The sequence below is a fragment of the Mus musculus genome, chromosome 15 (genome assembly GCF_000001635.26).
Source record: "Mus musculus strain C57BL/6J chromosome 15, GRCm38.p6 C57BL/6J".
NCBI classification, from domain to species: Eukaryota; Metazoa; Chordata; class Mammalia; order Rodentia; family Muridae; genus Mus; species Mus musculus.
In genome coordinates, this window is record NC_000081.6 from 96,181,224 (window position 1) to 96,206,786 (window position 25,563).

Here is a 25,563-nt window from a genome sequence, read left to right on the forward strand (position 1 = left end):
GAGAAGAGGGTGTTTGAGTTGGGTCTTCAGAGGTAGTCTGCCCTCGTAGAAGGGAGCAGAAGGATCCCGTCTGGGAAGCCGTGGGGTTTGCTGTGTGTTAATTCACCTAATTCTGCGACAAAATGTGTAACGGAAATGACTTAAGGGAGGATGGATTTCTTTTCGGTTACAGCTTCAGAGATCTTGGTCCACAGTCACTTGGTCCCTAGTACGTGGGTAGAACATCACAGTATCGGGAGCACGTAGGAGAAGAGGTGGTTTAATTCACCATGAACAGGAAGCAGGAAGCAAAGAAGGTATTGGGACCAAGTATGTAACCTTCAGGTACATGGCCCGTAACTTACTTCCTATACCTAGACCCACCTCCTAACGTCTCCTGGACCTCCTAAAAGGAGGCATCCAACAATGGAAATACTCATATCCAAATCAGAACAGAGTCTACAGTCTACAGGCTTTGAAATGGTGCTTCATCTGTAAATGAACACTATCCACACGAGGCCCTCACACTATCATGCTGGCTCTTCCTCCAGCCTTGGCCACAGTCGTTCACCAGCATCTCGGCTGTATTTTACAATCAAATGAAAAGAAGCCTCTATCCGTGAGAAAGAGACACAAGGTGGAGGAGAGGGAAGTTCATTCAGGAAGACATCTCAATAAAAATCTGATCAACCTACTTGAAGATAAAATCTGATCAACTTACTCATAGAGGCCTCAACGTTACTCCTCTCTTGTTTCTGCTTAATTTACCCCCGTTCTATCTACAAACCCACCCACTTCTTATTCTGTTACAGAATTAAGTGTTGTGAATTTGAGCTTTTAAAATCAACATGTCTCAGCAAATTTCTTCATAGTTAAAGACTGTAATGGATAAACGTGTCCTTTCTTCTGCTTATTTACTTTTCAAAAAGCCATGTTAGTGGCTACATACATTTTTAAAAGGAAAAAAGAGATCCAAAAATTCTTTTTAAGACTCATAGTTTTAAAAGAGTTACCCGTGGCATCTGGGATCTGAAGGAAGCGCTGGAGAGCCCATCCCTCCATGCCTGCAGCCCTCTGATGCGGCTTATGAAACCACGGTGCCAACTGGCGCTCAGGGGCTGAGGGCTTTAATAGCTTCCACTCACTCCAAAGGCACCTCAGTTTGAAAAGGCAAGGTTTTTGCTGATGCCTCTCTCTCCCAGATCCCAATCTTTTGCTCACGATCACCAAATGCTGTACCTCTATCTCTGATAAGCATCACCTGTCAATTAAAAAGCCAATGGCCAATGAGCTGAGGCGAAAGTAGAAGGTGGGACAATGCAGGAAGAGAGGATTCTGGGTAATAGTGAGAGCTCAAAAGGGAGACTCGCCTGGGAAACTCGGGGGAGATGGAAATAAACCAACAAATAGCTGAAGTCAGGATAGAATAAGGAGAGATGTAAGCAAGAAGCTGAGAAGACGCAAAGGAAGAAGGTTGGGGACTGAGGAGAGGTAACTAACCAAGTGGTAGACATAAAATAGCTTAAGTGTTAGTTAAATAAGTTATGAGCCTGTCAGGGAATGAGCCAAGGTTTATGGCCTGGGCATTTATTAATAATTAGTCTCAGAGTCTTCATTCTGGGAGCAGGACTGGGAAAGAAAAAAATGGATTTATTTTTATTACAAAGTGCCTCCTGCAAAGAAAAGATGTGGGAGAAACAACCCAGGCAGCAGGCTGGCAGGCAGAGACTATGGCTGTCCTTCAAGGGATGGTATCACTGGGACGCTCCTTCGAATGCCATCACAGGAGTGAGCACTAAGCTGGAGGAAGAGGTGAACTGGCTGAGTGATGAGCTCGGGCTACCTGAGGTGAGTCCATGGAGGGACATGCTTGGAAAGCCTAGGAATAAACAGATGGCGCTGTCCTTGTATTTAGAGACTATTGGGTGCGAATGAGAGATGTCCTCTGTAGGCTCGTATGTTTGTACACTTGATTCCCAGTTGGTGGCAATGTTTGGGGAAGTTATGGAATTCATTAGGGGTGGGGGGCTTGCTGAGGGAAGTTTATCACTGAGGGCAGGCTTGGAGGCTGCACAGCCTGGCTACACTTCCTCTTTTCCTCTTTCTCTGCGTCTCTGTGCCTCTCTGTCTCGCTTCCTCCCTCTCTCTCTCTCTCTCTCTCTCTCTCTCTCTCCCTCCCTCCCTCCCTCCCTCCCTCCCTCCCTCCAGGCTGGCCTCTCATTCCTGTTGTCATGCCTTTTCTGCCAGAATGGACCGGATCTGATCTGGAACTATAAGGGAAAATAAACCTTTTCTCCCTGAGATGGCTAATCTTGGTTGCCAACTTAACTCCATGTGTAATTAACTAAAGCCCAGGATACTGGGCACTCTTTGAGGTATGGGTATATATATATATAATATGTGTGTGTGTGTATATAATATATATATATATATATACATATATATAATTTCAAATATGTGTGTGTGTGCATGCACTCACGTGCACGCAAGGGATTGTATTTATTTATTTACATACCAGAAGAGGGCATCAGATCCCATTACAGATGGTTATGGTCCACCATGTGGTTGCTGGGAATTGAACTGGGGACCTCTGGAAGAGCTCTTAACCACTGAGCCATTTCTCCAGCCCGTGAGGGATTTTCTTAATCAGATTATTTGAAGCAGGAAGCCCACCCTGAATCGGAGCTACACTGCTGGTGGCAGCCCACATAAAGGACACAGGAGAGGGGAACCTTGCTCTTTGTCTGCTTGCCCTTGCTCTCCTGGGCAAGCTCATCTATCCTGTTGCTGCTGGCGTTCAATCCAACTTCTTTAGGTTCTCAGCGCAGACTGAAAGCCAGCAGCTCTCCAGACACTCCAGGACTCAAGTACACGATCAGAATTACAGAGACCTCTGGTCTCCTGGAATGATGGCTACCAGATTATCAGCCCTTCTACCAAGAGAGTCAGTGTTGGACTACCATGACTGCACCCCATTTTTATATATATATATATCGTGTAGCAGGTAAGGTGAGCACCAGAGCGGTGGGAAAGCAGTATCACGAACAAAGCAGAGACACTTCTGTTTATGTTCATCTCAAGTTTTCCCCAAAAGACGTTTGGCTAAAGCCAAACGAAAAGCACTTGAGAGCATGTTAGTATGGAATGGGGTCCGCTAGAGGAGGAGAACCCACAAATGTATACTAAATACAGGTGGCTCACATAGGACAGCCTGAAGCGTGGTCCTCAACCGTTCTAATGCTGAGACCCTTTAATACAGCTCCTTATGCTGTCTGTGGTGACTCCCACCCATAAGATTATTTTTGGTGCTACTTCATAATTTTGCTCCAGTTACGCATTACAGTTTAAGTGCCTGTGTTTGTCGATAGTCTTAGTTGACCCCTGTGACGGGGTCATTGTTTGAGAACCACTGGTCTAAGTCACCCAGTAATCCGCTGCCCTCACACGAGAGAGGCTGAGAACCCAGGGGCTGGAAGGGAGAAGAAAGGACAAGCATCTATTAACTAGCAGGTCTGGAGGCTGAGATGCGAAGATTGGGAAGTCTTGTCTGTTCAGCCTCCGGTGGGAGTCCCTGTGGCTGTGACATACATAACACACGATGTAGATTGCATCATGACAGGAGAGCGTATGAGAGAGACTACACAGGAAGAAAGCCAGAGGCTGGGGGAGGGGCTCGTCGCACTCTGAGGTACTATTAGCTCAGTCCTCTGTGAACCCATAGGGGGCGCCACAAGAACTGCACTGTTCTGTGCCCGTCCTCAGGTAACCCCTAATGACCACACCACCTTCACCTAGAGCCCAGTGCAGTTTGTTTTTTGTTTTGTTGTTGTTTGTTGAGGAAGGGGCTGTGAGCTAGGCAAATGGTGCCTCACCAGTAAACTACATCCATATCTCTATAGAGCCCAGGCTTGCCCACTAATCTTTCCGCCTCTTCCTCCTGAATGCTGAGATTTACAAGTGTGCACCGCTATATTAGGGACCAAACATTCAGCACAAGAGCCCTTGGAGGACTAGTCCTATCCAAACCATATCTAGAATGTGTTAGAACGTGTTGCATAGTACAGGAAACCAGGGGAACAAAGTAGTGTTTTACTGACTGATGCTGGTTTGTTCCGGTTAATAGACTATGAGACTTAAAAGCTAATAGGCTAAGAAAGGACTAGAAAGAGAACAGTTTTTACAGTGGAAACAAACGGAAGTTTAGAAAGCAGAGTCATGTGAGTGAAAGACTTTTTCCCCCCACTTTATCCGCTTCCTCCAGCAGCCTGGGACAGCATTCAGTGCTGGACAGTCTTTCCTCCCACCCTCTTCTCCTGGCTGGCTGGCTTCTGATACAGACTCTGCTCTCTCTGGGCTTCCTGGCTTGGCCGCTTCCAATCAGCCCCCATGGGTTTAATTAGCACTTTGATGCACACAGTTCCCAAAGTGGCGTCTCCAGAGGTGACCTCTCTCTCCAGTCACATTCCTCATACCTAATTCCCTGTTAGCACCCTGCCATGCTACATCAAAAATAGAACCCATAAGCCTCTCCTCAGACCCACCTCTGTTCCTGTTCATGATAACACCGCCACTCCTAAGCTGTGTAATTTTCAGTCAGACCTCCCTTGTCTCTTTTCATTGAGTTGATTAGTCAAACCTGATTCTGCCTTACGTGTCTTTCTTCTCTTCAGGCCCAACTCCTCCCCTCAGCACCCCCTCTCCCCTCCTTCCCCTCCCTCCCAGCCCCCCCCCCCCCCCCCCCCGCCAACACACACACCATTCCATCTAGGCTACAACTGTAGTCTTTCAGTTTTTCACTTGAATCCTGTTATGGTGTGGCTGTTGGACGCCCCCCTTTGGACTGAGTGTTTGAACACCTGGTTCCCAGCTGGCAGCTGGCTTGGAGGGTTTCGGAACCTTTAGACGGTGGAGCCTCACGGGAGGAAGTGGTCCCTGGGGTGGCAGGCCTTCTGGGCTGCAGTCTGGCCCTGCTTCCAGCCAGTGTTTTTCTCTCTGCTTCCTAACTACTGGGATCTTGTAAGCAGTAGCCAGTGTTCGTTCTCTCTCTCTCTCTCTCTCTCTCTCTCTCTCTCTCACACACACACACACACACACACACACACACACACACAGTGAACAACCCTTCATCACAGGTCCTGGGAGGGATGAGAAAAATAGGAAAAACCAGAACTCACTCCGTAACTGCAAAAATGTCCCAGAAACGAATTCACTCGTTCAGTACAGAGTGAGCGACGTTGTATTGCCCAAGCACCTGACAGTGATCTGGGGTACGTGACTCAGGAATGAATGAGACAAGATCCTTACTCTGCAGAGAATAGTGACAGACAGTGAGGAGTCACCCAAGTAAATACAGGTGACAAAAAAACAACAAAAAACAAAAAAAGCAAAACAAAAAACAAAACAAAAAAACAACAAAAAAAATAAAAAATAAAAAACAAATAGCCTTTTCTGGACAAAAAAATAAAAATAAAAATAAAAAATAAAAAAATAAAAAAGTAAATACAGGTGACTCGTCCTGGAGCCTGCATGTCCAGCACTGAGGCGGCCAACGGCTGCGGAGGCGGGATGATGAGACTGTGTGTAGCAAGATCCCATCTCAGAAAGGAAATACACAAATAAATACAAATAAATCACCTTTGGAGATTGCTTTGACAGGATGATACTTTCAACTTTGAGTAGAGTTGTAAAAAGGATTAAACAACAACAACAACAATGATAGTAAGCTGAGACCTGACAGCGCTAACTAAGACTTGCTTCTTAACAGTTAAAAAAAAAATTGAGAAAGGTTAGAAAGTGGAAGAAAAATAGGCAGGGACAGCTGAGAGGCAGCCTTGATGGAGTCTAGAGAGATCAGTTTGGGGCCTAAGGAAGTGGCTTCCTGGGCAGTGTTTACCGAGCAAGCTCAAGGACCAGAGTTCAGATCCCACCCCTTACCGGCATAGAAGCCTGGTGTAACCACACTCATCTGTAACCCTGGGACTCGGAGAATAGATATAGGTGGGTCCCAAAGGCTTTCTGGCCACCAGTAGAGGCAAAGAGTAAGCTGCTGGTTCAATGAGAGATCCTACTCTTAAAAGGAAATGCTGTGCTGTTGAGATGGCTCAGGAGAGAAAATGCTTGCTGCACATGAATGTGAGCCCTAGAGTTTGAGCCGAAGAAGCCATGTCAAGCCAGATGAGGTAGTACACTTCTCGAATCTTAGCACTCCTGCGGCGAGATGGGAAGTCGATACAGGCGAACCCTTGGAAGCTCTCAAGCAAGCTAACAGCACAAGAGACCCTGTCTCAAACATGGGGTCTCAAAGTGAAGGCTGATACCTGAATTTGTGGTGTGACCCACCACATGCCCATTCCACATTCACACACATGCATGTTCTCACACACAAGAACATGCATACACATATACATCATACATAACAACACATATTAAGAGAGTAATATACCTAACTCTGACCACCTGCTATAGTGAGTACATGTATAGGCGAGTGCACACACACATATAAAAAGAAATGATCAGATGGGACCCAGTTTTGTTTCTTAAAAGACGTATACAGAAACAATAAGGAGGAAGGCTTATAAGAGACTGGGATTATAAGTTGAATCTTAGGAGCCCCTGCAGTTGTTCAAGCAAGAGATGATGGCAGTGTGAACTAGAGAGACACCAGCAAAAATGTAGAGAAGTGGTTTGGAATGTAGAAATGAGAGGCTTGATATGAGATAGGATGGAGATCATGGGTGCATCCATAGTTTGGTCCTCATAAGCCATGTAATGAGTGCCTATTAACCAAGGTTATTGTCTTAGTCAGGGTTTCTATTCCTGCACAAACATCATCACCAAGAAGCAAGTTGGGGAGGAAAGGGTTTATTCGGCTTACAATTCCATACTGCTGTTCATCACTAAAGGAAGTCAGGACTGGAACTCAGGCAGGTCAGAAAGCAGGAGCTGATGCAGAGGCCATGGAGGGATGTTCCTTGCTGGCTTGCTTCCCCTGGCTTGCTCAGCCTGCTCTCTTATAGAACCCAAGACTACCAGCCCAGAGATGGTCCCACCCACAAGGGGCCTTTCCCCCTTGATCACTAATTGAGAAAATGCCTTACAGTTGGTTCTCATAGAGGCATTTCCTCAACCGAAGCTCCTTTCTCTGTGATAACTCCAGGTGTGTCAAGTTGACACAAAACTAGCCAGTACAGTGGTGAATACTAAGAAGGTTGTGAGCTTGCAGGGCAATGTCAGGAGCATGTCAAGTTTGAGGTGTCTCATGGAATTTTATGGTTGGATAACATTTTGAGCATGTTTTTTAAAAAAAACCTTTTAAATTTCCAAATTATTTCTTTGAAAGTTTCCAAATGTATCCAGAAGAGCTGTAATAGAATCCTACATACGCGGTCTCAGGCGCTGCGGGAGCCGTGGGTTACCGTGTAGACATGGCCAAGTCCAAGAACCACACCACACACAACCAGTCCCGCAAATGGCACAGAAATGGCATCAAGAAACCCTGGTCGAAAAGATATGAGTCTCTTAAGGGGTTTGACCCCAAGTTCCTGAGGAACATGTGCATTGCCAAGAAGCACAACAAGAAAGGCCTGAAGAAGATGCAGGCCAACAACGCAAAGGCAGTGAGTGCGCGCATGCGCAGAGGCCATCAAGGCCCTGGTAAAGCCTCAGGCCATCAAGTCCAAGATGCCAAAAGGCCCCAAACTCAAGCGGCCGGCTTTCATCGCTCACCCTAAGCTTGGGAAGCGGATTCGAAGCTACGTGGCCAACGGTCAGAGGCTCTGCCAACCGAAGCCTAAGGTCCAAACCAAGGCAGGGGCCAGCTAAGGCCCAGGCTTCAGCTCTAGCCCAGGCTCCCAAAGGTGCCCAGGCCCCCAAAGGTGCCCAGGCCCCTGTGAAGGCCCCATAGAAAAGGCTCCTACCAGTGTGAAGACAGACAGACTGCTGTGACACACCTCCCCACACACTATTTGCAGATGACCAGTGTCCTATGCTGTTCTTATGAATAAACTCAGGCAAGATCTGTAAAAAAAAAAAAAAGAAAGAAAAGAAAAGAAAAAGAATCATACATACATACTCACCACCAAGCTTCAGTAATTCTTAGGATTTGGCAATCATGTTTTGTAAGGTGAGGTTCTGATACTAAGGTCCTGTTTCCCTATTGGTTCTTGATCTGTCAGTAAAGAAAGCCATGGACCAGTTGCTGGGCAGAAGGGACCCCTGGAGACAAAGGGGTGCAAGAAAGGAGGACAGAGTTCACCGGGCTTTGGATAAAGGAGAACTGGGAAACTATGTGAGATTTCAAAATGGACTGGCCACACAGGCTGCTCCTATAGGCAGGTGGTCCGGGAAGTTTAGCAACTGAAGTTTAGGGCAGGTGGGAGAGACTTGAGATAAGAGACTGATAAGGGCAGCTTTTCCAGGCAGGAGATAGTAGTACCAGCAATTGTGCCCAGAAGGCAAGTTGAAGAGGAGCAGCTGTATCTGTGTGTCTTTAATCCTCAAAGTCAAGGGAAGCTAGGAGGGGGATGGTATCTCAGTCACTTCCTGGAGCAAAGGCACTAGGGTACAACTACACGCAGCAATGTTTTCTCTCTGTTCCCACATATACAGCTGTACCAACCTGCCACCTCATCCCACCCTGATGGCAACTTCTTAATATTGTCACGTTTTATTCATAAGTTGTTGGGGATTGGTTTTAATCTTTTGTCTTAATTAGGCTCCCAAAATCTTATAGGAATCTGCATGTCCAGATGCTGAGGGTCCCTGTCCCCAATTGGTCTTTGATTGCTCAATAAAGAGCCAATGGCCAATATCTTGGCAGGGAGAAAGAAGCATAACTTTTAGGATTCCCGGGCAAGATATGCAAGGGAGAAGACGAGGGATTCCATCACGAGAGGGGTGTAGGATGGATCATGCCATGAAAGGGGAAGCAGAGAGACCAGAATTAAAAAGCCTGCCAACATGTAAGAGCCTGGGAAAGTGGCCCCAGAGGCCACGCCCCTTATTTGGTCTGGGATAGCATAGATGAAATGTAGGTTTTAAAAGGTGTTAGTTAACTAAAGAATACCGGAGGGGAGTATAGGCTAGTCGTGGGGAGGTTTGGAAGTGCCTAGCCAGTGAGCTAGTCAAGGCATAACAAAATTAAGCTGACATGTGTGTGTCTTTCATTCACAAACCCAGACAACTCTATGGGATGGCTAGAAATGTGATCCCCTGCTGGGAGGGAGCTCAAAGCAGATTAACTGTTTGCTACCACAATAAGTATCTTGTATCTGATAAAGTTTTCCTTTTATTATATAGTCATAAAAACATTATTAAACATGGTAAGAATACCAATTTCTCCACAGCATTCAATAGTCATGATTTTGATGTTTCCAGCTGTTAAAATAGGCAGCATAAATAAACCCTTGCATACACTGCAAAAATGATTTTGATAAGGGTACCAAGCCTACTCAATGGAGAAAAGACGATCTTCCACCCCTGCTACCAGCGCACCAGGAGACCTGGGGCATGCCAGGTAGTAACTCCCGCCCATACTGTAAATCTACCCCTGTTACCTTAGGACCACATGGACTGAACACCTTCCACAGAAAGCACCATCCATCTACCTGCAGCCTGCCATTAACAATGGCTAATATACAAATGGTCAGTATGCTGAGAGTAAGAGACTTTAGGCTACTCAGCCCTAACAGGATGTTCCCATTATACCTCTCCCCTCACGGCTCAGGGGCCTTTGAAGAAGAGGCATGGAAAAATTGTAAGAGCCAGAGGTGATGGATGACTTCAAGGAAACAGTATGTTCTTGACACAGCAGCAGTACAGTTGTAGTTAGATCTATTGTCATGGCTTGCTCAAGACCCACACAAACTCAAGGCCAACAAAATCCCAGCACCAGGGCATGCAAGGTACAAATGTAGTCCCTCCCTTAGTTTAGGAGCTACTGGCCTTTATTAGCTGCTTGCAGGGGCAGAGGCAGTTTCCTTACGGTGTGAACTTACACTGACTACACTCCATAATAGATTCTACAGCCAAGAGTAGCTGGCCAACACAAACTGACTTGACAGGTTTAAGATATAAAAAAATGTGAAGTTGGGTGGGTAGGGAGATGAAGCTCAATCTAGGAGTAGCTGTGGGGAAGGGAATGTATATGATCAGAATACATTGTGGAATTCTCAAATAACAAAGATATTATTTTGAAGAAATTAGTACTCTCATAGTGTGCTGGCTAGTTTTTATGTCAACTTAACACAGCCTGGAGCTATTTAAGAAAAAAAAAAAAACTCAACTGAGATAATGACCCCACCACATTGGCTAGTAGGTAAGCCTGTTGGGGCATAATTTTAATTGACTGATGTATGTGGTCCCAACCCATTATAGGTAGTGCCATCCATGAGTCCGGTTCCTGGTGGTATGAGAAAGCAGATTGGGCAAGCCATGGAGAATAATCCAGTAAGCAGCACTCCTCCATGGCCTCAGGTTCAGTTCCTGTCTCCGGGTTCCTGCCCTGCTTGAGTTCCTCCCCTGACTTGCTCCTGTTATGTACTGTTACCTGGAAGTGTAAAGATGAAGCAAACCCTTTCTCCCCATGTTGCTTTTGATCATGGTTACTTTATCACAGCAATAAAAACCCTAACTAGGACACAAACCAAGGGAGTGAAAAACTTGTATAATGAAGATTTTAAGATAATGGAAAGAAAAAAAGGAAGCAGAAGACAGTTCCTGAAGATGGAACCCCCTTCCATATTCACTCATGTGTTGGCTAGATTAATATTGTGAAAACGCCCACCCAACCAAAGGCGATTTCAGTGACGACACGATCCTCATCAAATGTCTAATGTGTTTCCGAATATGAATTTGAATAATAATCTTAAATATGGAAAAACAAAAGGCCCAGGATAGGCAAAACAATCTTGAATAATAAAATCACTGCCAGAGGTGTCACCACACCTGATTTCTACAGAGCTACAGTAATTTAAAAAACAAACAAACACCACAGTAGGGTACTAGCATAAGTCTATACACATTTATCAATGATATGGAGTTGAGTTTGTAAATGGAAACCCACGCCCCTATTGCCATCTGATTTTTGACAAAGACTAAAACTACCCATTGGAGAAAAGATAGCCTCATCAGCAACTGGTGCTGGTCATACTGGAAGCTCTGTTAGAAGAAAGTAAATCCTTATCATCACTCATCCCACACAAAACTCAACTCCAGCTAGATCATGGTCTGTGGGGCAGTTGGATGCGCACAGACAGCCTGGTCTCCAGTCGAGCAAAGGTCTGGAACCCCAGGGACCGATAGGTGGTGATTTCCACCTACATGGGACAGAAGGTGTTCAATCATGTCTCCTGGCCCCCTGGCTCCTGTCGAAGTTACTGTTCCCACAGCCTCTGCAGGAGAGGTGTGTGGCTATCGGTCACTTAGGAGCAGCATCAAGCCTTCCCACATGCAATTAAGGTTTCCCCCAAACTCTCAGTCCAAGACAATAAGAGGTACCTGCTGTCGAACCCTGTGTGCAAGTACTACTCCATCTCTGAGTCTTTTGTTCCAAGAGCTGTAACAGGTGGGAAGAGATCTTCTCTCCCAAAGAGCCACCTGAGGTTCCACCGCACTCCTCACAGGATAGTTGGCTTCTTGTTGGCCTAGCCCGACCCCACTCAGTGCAGATCGACTCTTGGAGTTACTGAATGACCTGGAAGGCACGGCAGAGACTTCATCTCTCTGCCCACACTTGACACTTGGCCTCCCTTCACTGGAACCCTCGCACCAGACCTGGCCAGAGATCTTCGTGGAAAACCTCTGGTACCCGGGCCCACAATGGACCAGACACCCTGAATCTGCCACATGAGAAGGCAGGGAATACACTTTAATTTATGGGCACAGAAAATGACTTTTTTTTAACAGGTATAACTTTACGTTTTTGAAACCTTATTTTTAATGATTTTTTTTAAACACTTTAACCCACCCACCAGAGGTACTGGGGAAAAAAGGATACAGGGGAAGTAGACCTGTTTAGAAAGGTTCTTTGGAGCAATTCCAATCTGCGTTGTATGGAAATCAGCAGTTCAGCTCATAGGTTAGCAGGCAGCGGCAGCTCCATCCACTTGCAAATACTTCATGAATATACCAGCAGTCCACTTTGGTAGGGTCAGGTTAGCAACAGCAGTGACATGCCCTAGCAGAGACAGCCAGGCCTCAGCCTCAGCTCAAGTTAGCAGGAGGGACGCAGAGGAGTGTCAGGAGAAGTTCTTGGCTGTGCCTTTCTCAGGAAAGCAAAGATCAGTGAAGATAAGAGACCCACAAACATTGCACAGCTAGCTGTACCAGCAAGCCATCAATCATCACACGACCTCCACCTGTCTTGCCTCAACACATGAGTCTGTCTCAGCTGACATCACTCTGCCAAACAGCCCCAGTCCACAGACGAGGCAAGAAACTACAGCACTGCACCAGAAGTTATGGAGTCCCAACAAGTAAATGGAGCTCAATTACAGTGTAAGGCAGACCAATACATGTGTGTCATTAACAAAGAATCCTTCATCACATGTCCTTTCACGGGCTTGCTTTAGCAGAACATCCTTTCTCCTGTGTCTTCTTCAAAGCAGTGTTCCTTCACGAGTCTGCCTTAGTCTTTCACCTGTATCCACTTCAGGAAAACACTCCTTTACTTGTTTGCCCCGGCACACAAGTAACAAACACAACTGGCTTGCCCAAGAACACTCAAGTTTCCATTGCAAACAGGACCCTGGTAGAATAGACATTAGGACCAATAATTGGTAAATGGGATCAGTGAAACTAAAAAGTGTCTGTATAGTGTCTGAATATACCACTATGTGAATGAAGAGATGGCTGATAGAGTAAGAAAAAATCTTTATCAGCTAAACATCTGCCTCGGGGTTAATATCTAGAATGTACAAAGAACTAAAACAAAGCCAAAAACCTAAATCCTAATGCAATTAAAGTTTGGAATGTAGAACTAAGCAGAGGATTTCTAAAAGAAGAAATACAAATTGCTGAGAAATAATTTTTAAAATCTTTAATATCAATAACATCAGTGTTGAAATGAAAATCAACACTACTTTGAGATTTCATTTAACTCCAGTCAAAAATAACTTAAAAATTTAAAGTCAATAAATTGTGGTGTGACTATGGGGAAAGGGAAATACTTATGCCCTGGTTGGGATCATAAATTGGTACAGCTACATGGAAATCAATATGAAGGTTCCTCAAAAACATAGAAATAATAGATCTGCCATATGTTGCACCTATACCAAGTGTCTTAGGGTTTTACTGCTGTGAACAGACACCGTGACCAAGGAAAGTCTTATAAAAAAACAACATTTAATTGGGGCTGGCTTACAGGTTCAGAGGTTCAGTCCATTATCATCAAGGTGGGAGCATGGCAGAATCCAGGCAGGCATGGCACAGGAGGAGCTGAGAATTCTATGTCTTCATCCAAAGGCTGCTAGAGGAAGACTGACTTAGAGTGAGAGTATTAATCCCACACCCACACTGACACACCTACTCCAACCAGGTCACACCTATTCCAACAAAGCCACACCTCCAAATGGTGCCACTCCCTGGCCCAAGAATATACAAACCATCACAGCCCCTTACAACTGACTTGAATGCTGTGGGTATTTCTTTTTTAATATAAATATCTAATCTAAAGAGTCAAAGACAGCATCCAAGTATCAGAGGATGCTCATCCTTCGGCATGCGGGTTACCCGACTCACTCTAGCAGGTTCCAGTTCCATCCATTTAGCTGCAAATTCCATTCTTCGTAAGAGCAGGATGCTATTCCATTGTATAACTATCCCACGCTCACTCCCATCAGTCAGTTAATGGACATAGAGGCTGCTTCCATTCCATCGTTATCATGAAGAGCAGCCATATGGAGGGTCACTAATACCACCCTTTGAAAAAAGTGCATGGTAACCTGTTACTGTAGAAGCTTCCTAAAATAGGCACATACTCAACATACAAAATGAATTCAGCCAGGTGGGGTGGCACCTGCCTTTAACCCCAGCACAAGGCAGGTTGATCCCTGTGAGTTCAAGACCAATGTGGTCTACATAGTGAGTCTAGGCCACCTATGTAGAGGGAGATATCCTCTTCCCGAGCTGTTGGACAATGGGGTAAACTAGAACCCCAAACACTACACCCCCTCCTCCTAAACCCAGGGATCACCATAGAAGAGATTGGAAAGGTTGTGAGAGCCAGTGGCAGGGAGTGGCTTTAGCAAAGCAGTGTATTCTAGTCACAGCGGGGCAGTTGCACATGTGAACTTGTAGCAGCTGTGACGGCAATCGTAAGACCTACACATGATCCAGTCAGACGAAATTCAAATGAGGAGAAGGAAAGTGGCTGTGAGGTCATACCACTCGCTGAGGAATATTGGTGACTAACGGCTGCTGGGAGAGGGAGTTGGCTTTCATCAATGATCTAATACTAAAATATTGCAGAACGTTATTAGGAATAATCGTATTGCTATCTTCATTTAGCAGAACAATAGTATTGGGTTTTCCCCCAGGTCCATGGCCTAATTAGTGTCAGATTCCTGGCCACCTGAGCTGTGTTTTATCTCTTGGAGCAAACCTTAGATCCAATCAGAGAGTGGTTGGTTACTCTCACAAAGTTTGTGCTACTACTACACGCGCCTCTCACGGAAGCAGGTCACCACTGTGGATAGCAGGGCTTGTAGCTGGGTTGGTGCTTACCTTTCTCCGCTGGTGGCATGCTGAGTACCAGGATACCATCCAGTTCCATGAACACTAGTCACCGGGGGTAAAGGCTCGAGTTAGGCACCAGCTTAACTTTTCCACGGTCAGTGAGATATGTAAGATTCAGAACTTCAGTAATGGGGCCTTGCATCAGCCTGTGGGCAGGAACCAATAACCTCTGCAAAAGCCTGAACTATTTGGAGATTTCCATGGAGCCCCTTTGGCCAACAATTCAATTAGTTGCAACCCATTCTTGGCACTGGAGGTTCTACTTGGCGGCAGAGATTTCTAATAGGGGCTTTGTCTCTCCTGTTATCTTGTGACTCCATTTAGATTTCTTTTCTATGTATATTTTAGTGTGGTTAGTATGTGGTTATTCATACAGTTCCATGCCTATCAAGGCTTAAAAGCTAACTTCCATGTATAAAAGAATGCATACCGTATTTATCTTTTTGGGTCTGCGTTACTTTACTCAGGGTGATTTTTTTTTTTTTCTAGTTCCACCCATTCCCCTGAGTCAGGTCAGGTGTGGCCACTGGGTATCACAGGAAGAGAGTCTGAAGTTGAATTCGTGTCTAGCACCATTACCCAAAACTTTTACAAACATATCAAACGCGAAACTTAATAACTATATTAGGGGTAATGCTTATATGCACTGGGTGAAGATGTGTCTCTGTCCTTCCTTGCCTGCCTAAGGCACCTTCTGATTGGTCAAAGTAAAAAGCCTATGGCCTGTAGGAGAGGAGAGGATAGAAGGTGGGACGTCGGGCGGAGAGAGGAACTCTGGGAAAGGGTCACTGGAAAGATGATTTGCCACCTATGTGCGGAGGAAGTCGAACAGATGAAACTGAGGAGAGGTGGCCAGCCACGTGGCAGAAGTTACTATAAAGGGAATAACTGAGTTACAAGCTAGTGGGAACAAGCCTATCATACGGCCTAGGCATTCATAAAGGAAGAAAACACGTCTCCAAGTCATTATTTGGGAACTGGGGTGTACACAGAAAGACCGAACAGTTACAGCCACACTATGAAATGTTAGAATGACAACCTAAACAAGACCAATTGGACTAAAGAATAATTTTTGATTTTATGCATAAAACTATTATCAACAGAATTGCCAATTACATATTTGATAAGGGCTTAATGTCCATACCATATAATGAACCCCTAAACTCAAGAATTAAAAGCAAACTTGATTTTGAAATGGGAAAAGGACTTGAATAGTCATTTTCCTAAAGAAACTATGCAAAAGACTAATAAACAAATTAGTAGGTGATCAATATCACTGATCAAAACTACAATAAGATACCGCTTCCATTAGGACAACAGTTATCAAGACAGAAAGGGGGAAATTGATGAGATTAAGGAGAAATGGAAATATTTACACATGGCTGGTAAAAAAAAAAAAAACTTAAATCAGAACTGACACTGGAAAACAGGATGGCAAATTGTTCAAAAGTCAAACGCAGAGCGGCTCTGTGACTGGGCACCCTCTCCTGCCTGGATATGAAGCGAAAGCAGAGAGTTGGATGGACATCTGCTTACCCGTATTTACAGAAGTGAAAAAGTAGACGTCAGGTGCCCGTGATGAGTAAATCAGATGCAATACAGTCATACAATGGGATATCATGCAAGCTTTAGCAATGTAGGAAAGCAACCCCGGATGACGGGTATGAACACGGAAAGTGCTAAGCAATGGGAAGCCAGCCAATCGTAAGAGAGAAGGAAGTGTGGGCGTGATGGAAGGTCTCAGAAAGAAAAGCAGTGGTTCTCAGGGGCTGGTGATTTACAACAGTCCAGAGGGTACCGAACTTCAATCTGGGAGGTGTTACTGCTAATTTAAAAGTGGCTTTTTTTTTTTCTCTAACCCAGCTAGCTCCCAAATAATTGAGACAAAGACTCACAAGAGATTTATTTCACATGCTTTAAGACATAATAACTGAGCACATATAAATCTATTCCAATCCTCTAGGCTAATCTGGCTACCTCCCAGCCAAAAACCCTGAGATACTTGCATTTTAGTATTGATCCGGCTCTTTCTGCTCCTTGTAAATTCTCATGGTGGTCCTCATCTTGTGGTCATGGTGGAGTCTTCCTCCCCCCGCACCCCCCCAACGTCTCGTCCTTCTCCTCCTCCCCCTCCCCCTCCCCCTCTGCTCAGTCATTGGCTGATCAACCTTTTATTGACCAATCAGGGAATAACTGGGGAGCAATGTTTACACAACATTAAGACAGGAGATTCTTAGAATAAGCATGACAATGCCAGGTCTGGACTGCAACCAGAAGTTGGGGCACAGAAATCAGCATTTGAATTCAAGGATAACCTTTACTCTGTGCACAAGAACATATTGTCAACAGGGAAGAATAAAGAATAGTTCTGAGCTGAATCACTGTGACGGTTGCACAACAATGTATTTGACACCACTGAAGTGACCATACAGCTAAGAGTCAATACCATGGTGATTTTAATTTTTTAATTTTAATTTACACTACATCTCTGTATGTGTTAATGATGAAAATCTGCTTGCATCATAAATGTCTTTATAATTGGTTTGCTAGAGTAGGGATGCAAACCAACCCCACACATTGTGCTTCCCTAATTGGTCTCTTAAGTCTGCTAATTGATAATTCCCATTACCTACATTTTTTTTTTCTCCTGCCTTTAATTGTTAAAGAAACGAAGTCGCTGGTAAATTCACCTCATTTAGGTTGGCCAATTGCCTTCTGGTCGTGTCTTTCAGAGTGGTCTACTTTTGTGTGTGTGTACTGGCAGCTATAAATGTAAAGGTTCTGGTGTGTGTGCATGTGCGTGTGCGTGTGCGTGTGCGTGTGCGTGTGCGTGCGTGTGTGTGTCTGTGTGTGTGTGTGTGTGTGTGTGTGTGTGTGTGTGTGTGTGTGATGGTGTTTGGTTTGTGAGACAGGGTGTCACCCGGTAGCCCTGGCTGGTCTGTAACTCCAGGAGCTCTGCCTGCCTCTGCCTCCAGGGTTAAAGATTTGCAGTAACACCCCAAGTGAGGACTGGTTTCATTTGCATGCTTTTGAGGGGGGTGGGGGGGGGGGAGAATGTGGAAGTGATTCTGGGCATGTGCTATCATGTCACTTGAGAAAGCACTAACATCTGGTTGCCACCCCTTCTGGTTAAGATGACTGGGTGTGGCTGCCTGAGCCATCTTGGGTCTCCATCCATTCTTCACCCAGTGACTCCAGCAGCCACTAGAGACCCATAACTCCCTATGGCTGCAAATTTGGTTGGTTGGTTGGTTTCTAATTCTAGTATTCTCAGTGCCCTCAACTAAAAATTTCTTCTGTACAGATTAACCCTTCCACCAGACGCACTGTGGCTAGTTTGCTCATGGACTTGGGGAAACAGGCTTTGTTCTTTTTCTCATTAGCTTTCAAAACACTGAAATGGCATCGAACAGTTTCCAAGGGTTGCCAATTAATATTTTTGTTTCTCTAATGAGAATGAGCTTTTAATATATTTTATATTTTTAGAATCTTGTGTCCATGAAGCAACCATTCAGTGGTTAAGAGCACTCTTGCAGGGGACCTGGGTTCAATTCGCAGCAGCCGCCTTGTGGTTTATAACCATCGGTAACTCCAGTTCCAGAGGATCCTTCACCCTCTTCTGACCTTCACGGGTACCAGACACACAGGTAGTGCAGATGCACAGAGGGAGAAACACATACACATGAAATAAAAATAAATAAATCTCTAAAATCTTGCATGTGTGTGATATGTATGTACGTGAGAGACACATGTGTTATACATGTACTTCTTTGTATGTATCATGGGGAGAATAAAAGCTAACCTCACTAGCTGGTTTTCACCTTCTACCTTATTTCAAGCAGGGTCTCCTGTGTTTCCACTGTGTACATGAGAATAGCTGCCCCAAGAGCATCTACAGATCCTTCCATCTCTGCCTCCCGTGCCCCGTGCTGGGATTACAGGAGTGTGAGCATTTGTGCCTGGCTTGTGCATGGGTTCTGAGAGCTTCCACTCCAGTCCTCACTACAGCACAGCAAGTGATTCCCCCCATGAGCCATCTTCTCTGTCCTGCATTTGATTTTTTTAATCCTTTACAGTCATTACCCTTTGGGATGCTCAAAGAGTCTCATCGTGGCTGGAGGGAGACCCCTCAACTAGGCTTCTAAGCCGTTTTCAGAAGCACCTGCTGTTTTAGCTGTCCTCTTCATTCCCCATGGGATCTTTGGAGATGGTATTTAGAGGCTGAGAACTAACTGAAGATGTTTAACTATGTTAGCTATGACGTGATAGAATCTAACTCCTTTCAGTGTCCAAAGTGAGAGAGTGAATTTTGCTGGGTTTTTGCTATTGTTTTATTCTTAGGAACAAAAGTATCATGAGTTCATATATTTCCAGACTCCAAGATTTTAATTTAACTGTCATAACTTTCTATATGTAACTCTTTATCCTGAAAAAAAAAATCTTGGTGCTAAATGACAGTGCAGAATTACTCACTCCAGGCTGGGCGTGGTGGCGTATGCCTTTAATCCCAGCAATTGGGAGGCAGAGGCAGGCAGATTTCTGAGTTCGAGGCCAGCCTGGTCTACAAAGTGAGTGCCGGGATAGCCAGGATTACACAGAGAAACACTTTTTCAAAAAAAAAAAAATTTAATCACTCCATTCATCTATTACCATGGCTCTAAAACAGCAATACCCATCTAAACATTATCAACATGCCTACTAAAAACAACATGATTTTCAGGGGCTTTTTGGTCATTAAGGTATATTGTACTGTGAATATCTAAATTTGCATGTACCTTAAAGTTACATGAGGTGTTCCTCTGTGTGACTGAGGCACAATTCCACAAATTGGAAATATGGAGTGTTTTTTTTTTATTTTGTTTCTTATTTTCATTTCTCAAAAACCTCTTCGCTTCTTGTTTTCTTCATACTTATCCAACACTACTTTAGTATCAGGTGAAAGTGTTTACTGCATCTTTCCAAAATTCCACTAAGTCCAGAACTATAATGAAACACATCCAAAGAATCATAGACCACCGTCTCCATCCCTGTATCCCTTGTACCCTACCCTCTACCCTGTACCTCACATAGCCATTTTCAGTAGTCTGGGCTTTTCGCCATCAACTGCTTATAATATAAACAAATAAAATACATATCCCTGTTCCCAGGTAATGAATGGCATATTACAGATGTTTTCTGCCCTTGAACTTTCCTGCATTGTGTGGCTAAGCAAGAGTTTGTTTTAAGTAGGCCCTCGGCATTGGGCTGTGGGATGTTTACCAGTCTGCTGTCACACACAAATTGAATTGTCTTGTTTATGTGCCGTTCTGTATTTCCCACCCGCTACTCTATAAGAAAGATGTCTTACTATGGAATTAATGGGTCAAAATGTAAATGCTTGTGGAACTCTGATAATGGACGTGTCCCCTCCTCTGGGCTTTTACCTCATCAACAATACATGAGAATGCCAATTTCCCTCTAGCCTTGCCAGTCCCATTGCTAAGCCCTTGGAGTTCTGCCAGGCTGATAGGGCAGAGATGGTATTTTAATGTAGTTTCAGTTCCCCCACCCCTCTCTTCCGAGGAGCTGATTAGAGCATCTTATCACATCTGGAGGTCCATTTGCATTTCTTTTTCTGGTGAGCCATGTGTGGATTTCCCGCTCAGTTTTACAAGATGCTATTTGCCTTTTCAATTTATAGACATTCATTAGCTGATAGAGACTTTAACCTTTGGTTGAGATGAGGAGTTACAGGTATCTCCCTAGACTCCACTGGTGACTTGCTTAGATTTTAGGTTGCTTGCTTCGTGGCTTACTTTCCACACAGAACTTTTAAAATATAGCTAAAATAATTAAGTTTCCCCCAAGTTTGGGGGAATTTCATGAGCTTTCATGAAAGGAAGCACGCCATGATTTCCTCCAGCGTTTGGACTAGCATAGCAGACTAGTGTGTGGTATACAGGGTGATGTCATTTCTTACAGGATGATGTCATTTCTATCTTTTCCATGTGGAGGTTCATTTTTCCCAGTATCATTTATAAAAAGTCTGTATTTCTCCACAGATTTTTCAGAAGCAGCCTTCCCTGGAGTCTCAAGACCCATGTGCAAATAACTTAGGGTTATTTCTGGATTTTTCTATTTGGCTCCACTGGTTGTCAGCTTATTCACTTGCCAATGCAATTGTCTTCTAATTATAGAGACTTTGTAAATGCTTTAACATCTGGCTCTGCGTCACCACCGGGATGAATCCCATACTGCTGTAGGCCGAGGAGTGGGTTGGTCCATCATGCAAACCAAGCACAACTGCAAAGGAGGCCTCCTCTTCACCCTGACCACAGACCCTATTGTCCATGTGTGGTACTCTGCGAATGGCAAGAGGCTAGGCACCTACGTGGAGCTGTGTGGAGTGCGGATGTTGACTGGAACACTACTCATGTCCCTCCTGGCTCAGTTGACAACAGCTGTTGTCTCTGGGATTGTGAAACAGGGAAGCAGTTGGTTCCACTCAGGACCAACTCAGCTGTCCGAGCCTGTGGCATTGACTTTCAGGGGAATATTATCATGTTCTTCACAGACACAAAGATGGCCTACCAATGTTTTGTGAGCTTCTTTGATCTATGGGATCTGAGCCAAATCAACAGCAATGAGCCCTACATGAAGATGCCCAGCAAGATTCCAAGATCACCGTGCTGTTTGGGGACCCCTGGGGACACACATCATTGAAAGCCATGAGAGTAGAAAGAGCTCAGCCAACACAGTGCCAAGTCTAGAGAGGTCTTGGTTAATGTTAAAGAGCACCATGGCAGGTCACTGTCATCCAGTTGTCTAGAGGCATGACCATGTGTGTCACCACATCCAAGGACAGCACAGCCAAGCAACTTGACTCCATAAGTCTTGACTATCAGGAGACTTTCCAAACACAATGTTCCATCAACTCCACTACTCTCTCTCTCATCTGTGACCATGTGGTACTGGAAAGGTGTCAGGAAGCCAGAGATAAAACCACAGCCTCCACCAGGATTGACAAGTTTGAGGCCAGGTTCTCCCAGTTGGCATTTGAAGGAGAGTTTGAAAGCCTCAAGGGCCACTTTGGACCTATCAACAGTATTGCCTTGCATCCTGATGGCAAGAGCTACAGCCTCATGGCTAAGCTGGTGATGTATGCATCCACTATTCCGAGATGCATCTCCACAAACAGCAGAGAGGCTGCTCACAGAAGGTTTTAAACGCTGAAAAATAGTTTGAAAAAAAAAATGCTTTAACATCTGGCTTAAGACTGAGTTTGTACTCATTATTTTTTCTTTTTAAGGTTTTCTAAGCTATTTATATTTAGTTGTTCAAAGTGAAATATATAATCAATTTGTTGAATGTCAAGCAAGAAAACCAATGTGTATATTTTTATGATAATGAATCTTCTTATTCAAACTCAGTCTGTCTTTCTGTCTCTATTATTATTTTTACATGCTTTGTACCCACAAATTTTGATCAGTTCTTATTAGATGTATGCTTAGGTATTCTGTGTCAAATTAAAAATAAACATTTGTAGTTTCTTGGTTATTCTTTTGCATATGAAATTTATTGCTTCCCATATGCTAATTTTATAAGCATTTCAACTTTATTTATTTGATGGTGCATGGTGTGGTGTGGTGTGTGTGTGTGTGTGCGTGTGCGTGTGTGCGTGTTTGAGTGTGGGCACACACATATGTAGGGCACATGTGGAGCTCAGAGGACAACTTTTGGAAACGAGTTCTTTCCTTTCACCGTGGGTTCCAGAGATTGAACACATGTCATCAGAGCTTTGTGACACGTATTTTTTTACCCTCTGAACCCTCTCAGCAGCTTCTCCTCTACACTAATTTTAAACTTTGCTACTTTAATAACTTAAGTGTTTAAGCAGTGTTTTCGGAGATTGGAAAACTTTACTTAGGTTGATTATCATGTGACCTATAGATACAGGTGACTTTTCCCCTCTGCTTTGTGTGTTCTGTAGGTGTGGAGATGGGTTGATTAGGCTGACTGGCCAGAAAGCCCTGGTGTCCACTTGCCCCTTTCCCGCGCCCTGGTGCTGGGGTTACAGATTCGCCCCCACCATGCCTGACTTATGTGGGTGCAGAGAATCTGAACTCAGGTCCCCGCTTATACAAAAGCATTGTGCCACAGAGGCACCTCCCCACGCTGCTGCTTCTGACCCATGCTCCTTCCCTAGTGAGATTGGATGACATTTGTTAGCTGGTTTTAGGCAGTAGGAATGATCCTGGCCACCCTTGTCTTACGCCTGTCATAGGGATGACTTTCATCATCAAGTAAGATGTTGGCTTTGGGGCTGAAATATATATATAATTTCTTGATGCTTTTAAAATTTCCCATAAGTGTGTCACGGTCTCTTCGTTGAGGTGTCAAGTGTAAACCATCCAGAATGGCTGCTTTTCAAATCCCGATACACACAAGGATCGCAAAAACTATTCATTAAGTACAGATGCTGATTCAGCAGATATAGGGCAGGACCCAAGATTCTGTATTGTCATGAATCCCTCCAGGGTAAGCTGGATATGACAGCTAAAAGTGGACTATACTCCACACAGCAATGATCTAAAGAAAATCATTTTCTAGCATTGATTTTCAAAATAAATTTTAACTCAAAACAGAGGACATGGTCATGAAAATTCCTAGTTTGTAATTTTAAGAGCCATGTAGGCTTACCTCTCTGAGGATCAGTCCTGCGGTCTGAAGCAAAGGTGTTCACATAAGCCACGAGGAGTGAGATGCCGAATATGGCTGAAGGTGGCTGCCTGACACATTTTTAAAGAGGATGAAAGCCCTTTTGATGGCTTGGGGTGGGTCTGAGGAAAGGAGTTGAAACATGCAGTTCCTGCAGCCCCTGTTAGGAAATACTCTGTGGCAGGAGTTGCAGATCCCAGGTGGTTTAAGAAAGACTTCCAAAACAGGAAATGCATGCAAGAGAAGCGGCAGCTAACTAGAGATAGCAACTGCCTCTCAGGAACAAAGGTCCTACACAATGGAGACCCTCAGCAGGGATTCACCAAGTTCAAAGCCTGGATATAGTATAGATACTACCTACCTGGCCCCCGAGAACAGCCTACTCTTGGTTATGCACTCAGGATTTCTTAAGGGAAAACTATTAAGCCGTATTAACAGAGCTAGCATTGAGCCAATAGAAAACTAGAGTCAGGAAGTAGACAAAGTAGATTAGAAGAACCATAGATAAATCCAGAAAACTACAGACACCTAATCTTTCATTAACATTCAGACAAATGCCCGAGGAAAGGCATCGTCTTCAACAAACAGTCCTGGAAAAAGCTGAATATCCATAGGTAAAATAATGAAACTAGATCCATATCTCTCACCATGCACAAAAACCAGTTCAAAATAGGCCCAAGTTCTTAATATGGGACATGAAGCTTTGAAGCTTTTAGAAGAAAACATTTTAAGAGATAAGCTTACGTAAGAACATTCTGTAAAAACTCCAACAACACAAGGAATACTCCCAAGCATTGGAAAATGGGGTTATATGAATTTTATAAAGTTCTACAGGCCACTCTGACCAGGGAAGCAGGTAGGCTAACTTCTCCAACTCCAATCCCCCAGCCTCCTTTTCAACTCTGCAGAAAAACCACCTGAGCCTCCCTTCCCCCGCTGCCCCTCTCTAGTTGACCCCACAGTTTCTCTTCTAACCTCCTTCCATGCTTTAGTGCTTTATCTCAGCTCCCAACTCCAGCAGGCACTCTCTAGGAGCCCACAGGTCACTCTGACCAGGGAAGCAAGTAGGCTAACTGCAGATCTTCACCAATGCTCCAGTCTCATCCCGTTCTGTAGCAGACCCCTGCTATGGCCTCTCCTTCCTGCCTGCCCCGATTCACAGAGGACCAAGCAAATCCTAGTGGAATATCCTTTTCTCTCTCCTGTGAACCCTGCAACCCCTCCACCCATCCCGACTCCTAAGTGGTCAGACAGCAGAAACATAATGTACCTGGAACCCCCAGCAGCCACATGTGTTAGAGCCCCTGAATAATTTCCCACCAGGCAACACAGAGCCACCACCATCTCTCAAAAACCAGAAATGGAACAGAAGCCAAGGAACAAAGCATATATCCAACAAAAGACAAGACCAGATATAACTTAAGGTAAAAACGTTAGAAAAAGATATTCCATTTTAACATCTAACAAATAAACTTCAAACCAAAACTAATAAGGAGAGATAAGGAAGGACAGTACATACTCAACAAAGGAAAAATCCACCAAGAAGACATTTTAATTCTTAACATGTATATCCCAAACACAAGGGCACCAAAGCTTTTGAAAGACACACTACTATAGCTTAAATCACAGACTGACTCACACACACGGGAAGACTTTCATACCTGACCCTTACAAATAGACAGGTCATCTAGACAAAAACTAAGCATAGCAGTGCTAAAGCTAGCAGACATTATAAATCAGGTAATCTAACATATTTACAGGACATTTCGCCCAAATACCTCCTTCTCAGCACCTCATGGAACTTTCTCCAAAACTAACTACATACTCGGATACAAGGCAAGTCTCAACAGATACGAGATCTATTGAAGATTCCCTGCCGTCCATCAGACCACCACCAATGGAAGCTGGATATCAACAATAGAAGCAACAGAAAGCTTTCTAACTCGTGGAAACGGAACAACTCTCTACTGATGAAAAGTGGGCCAAGGCAGACATTAAGAAAGAAAGTAAAGATCTTGTGTAACGACAGCAAAGCAAATGCCCAGTATGCCCACACTCACGGGAGACAAGGAGAGTCCTCAGGGTGAGTTCATACACCAAGTGCCTACACGGAAAACAACAAAACTGCAGAGAAATCCCATACCAGCAATTGAA

General features: G+C 44.4%; 1 protein-coding gene, 1 long non-coding RNA gene and 1 pseudogene across 3 annotated transcripts in view; 1 reads left to right on the plus strand and 2 right to left on the minus strand.

Moving 5' to 3' along the window:
• Positions 1 to 25,563, minus strand: part of Gm38469 (predicted gene, 38469) — a 152,582-nt gene that overhangs the window by 46,407 nt on the left and 80,612 nt on the right. The gene's annotated exons all lie outside the window — the stretch shown is intronic.
• Gm4371 (predicted gene 4371) lies at positions 1,577 to 22,247 on the plus strand (annotated as a pseudogene). Its single transcript, NR_028311.1, has 2 exons — positions 1,577 to 1,827; positions 20,889 to 22,247. The product of NR_028311.1 is annotated as a predicted gene 4371 (transcript).
• Positions 9,251 to 16,751, minus strand: 2610037D02Rik (RIKEN cDNA 2610037D02 gene). Its single transcript, NR_040423.1, has 6 exons — positions 16,719 to 16,751; positions 14,701 to 14,858; positions 13,717 to 13,896; positions 13,340 to 13,441; positions 11,988 to 12,724; positions 9,251 to 11,671 (listed from the first exon to the last, which is right to left on the minus strand). It is a non-coding gene; the product is annotated as an RIKEN cDNA 2610037D02 gene (long non-coding RNA).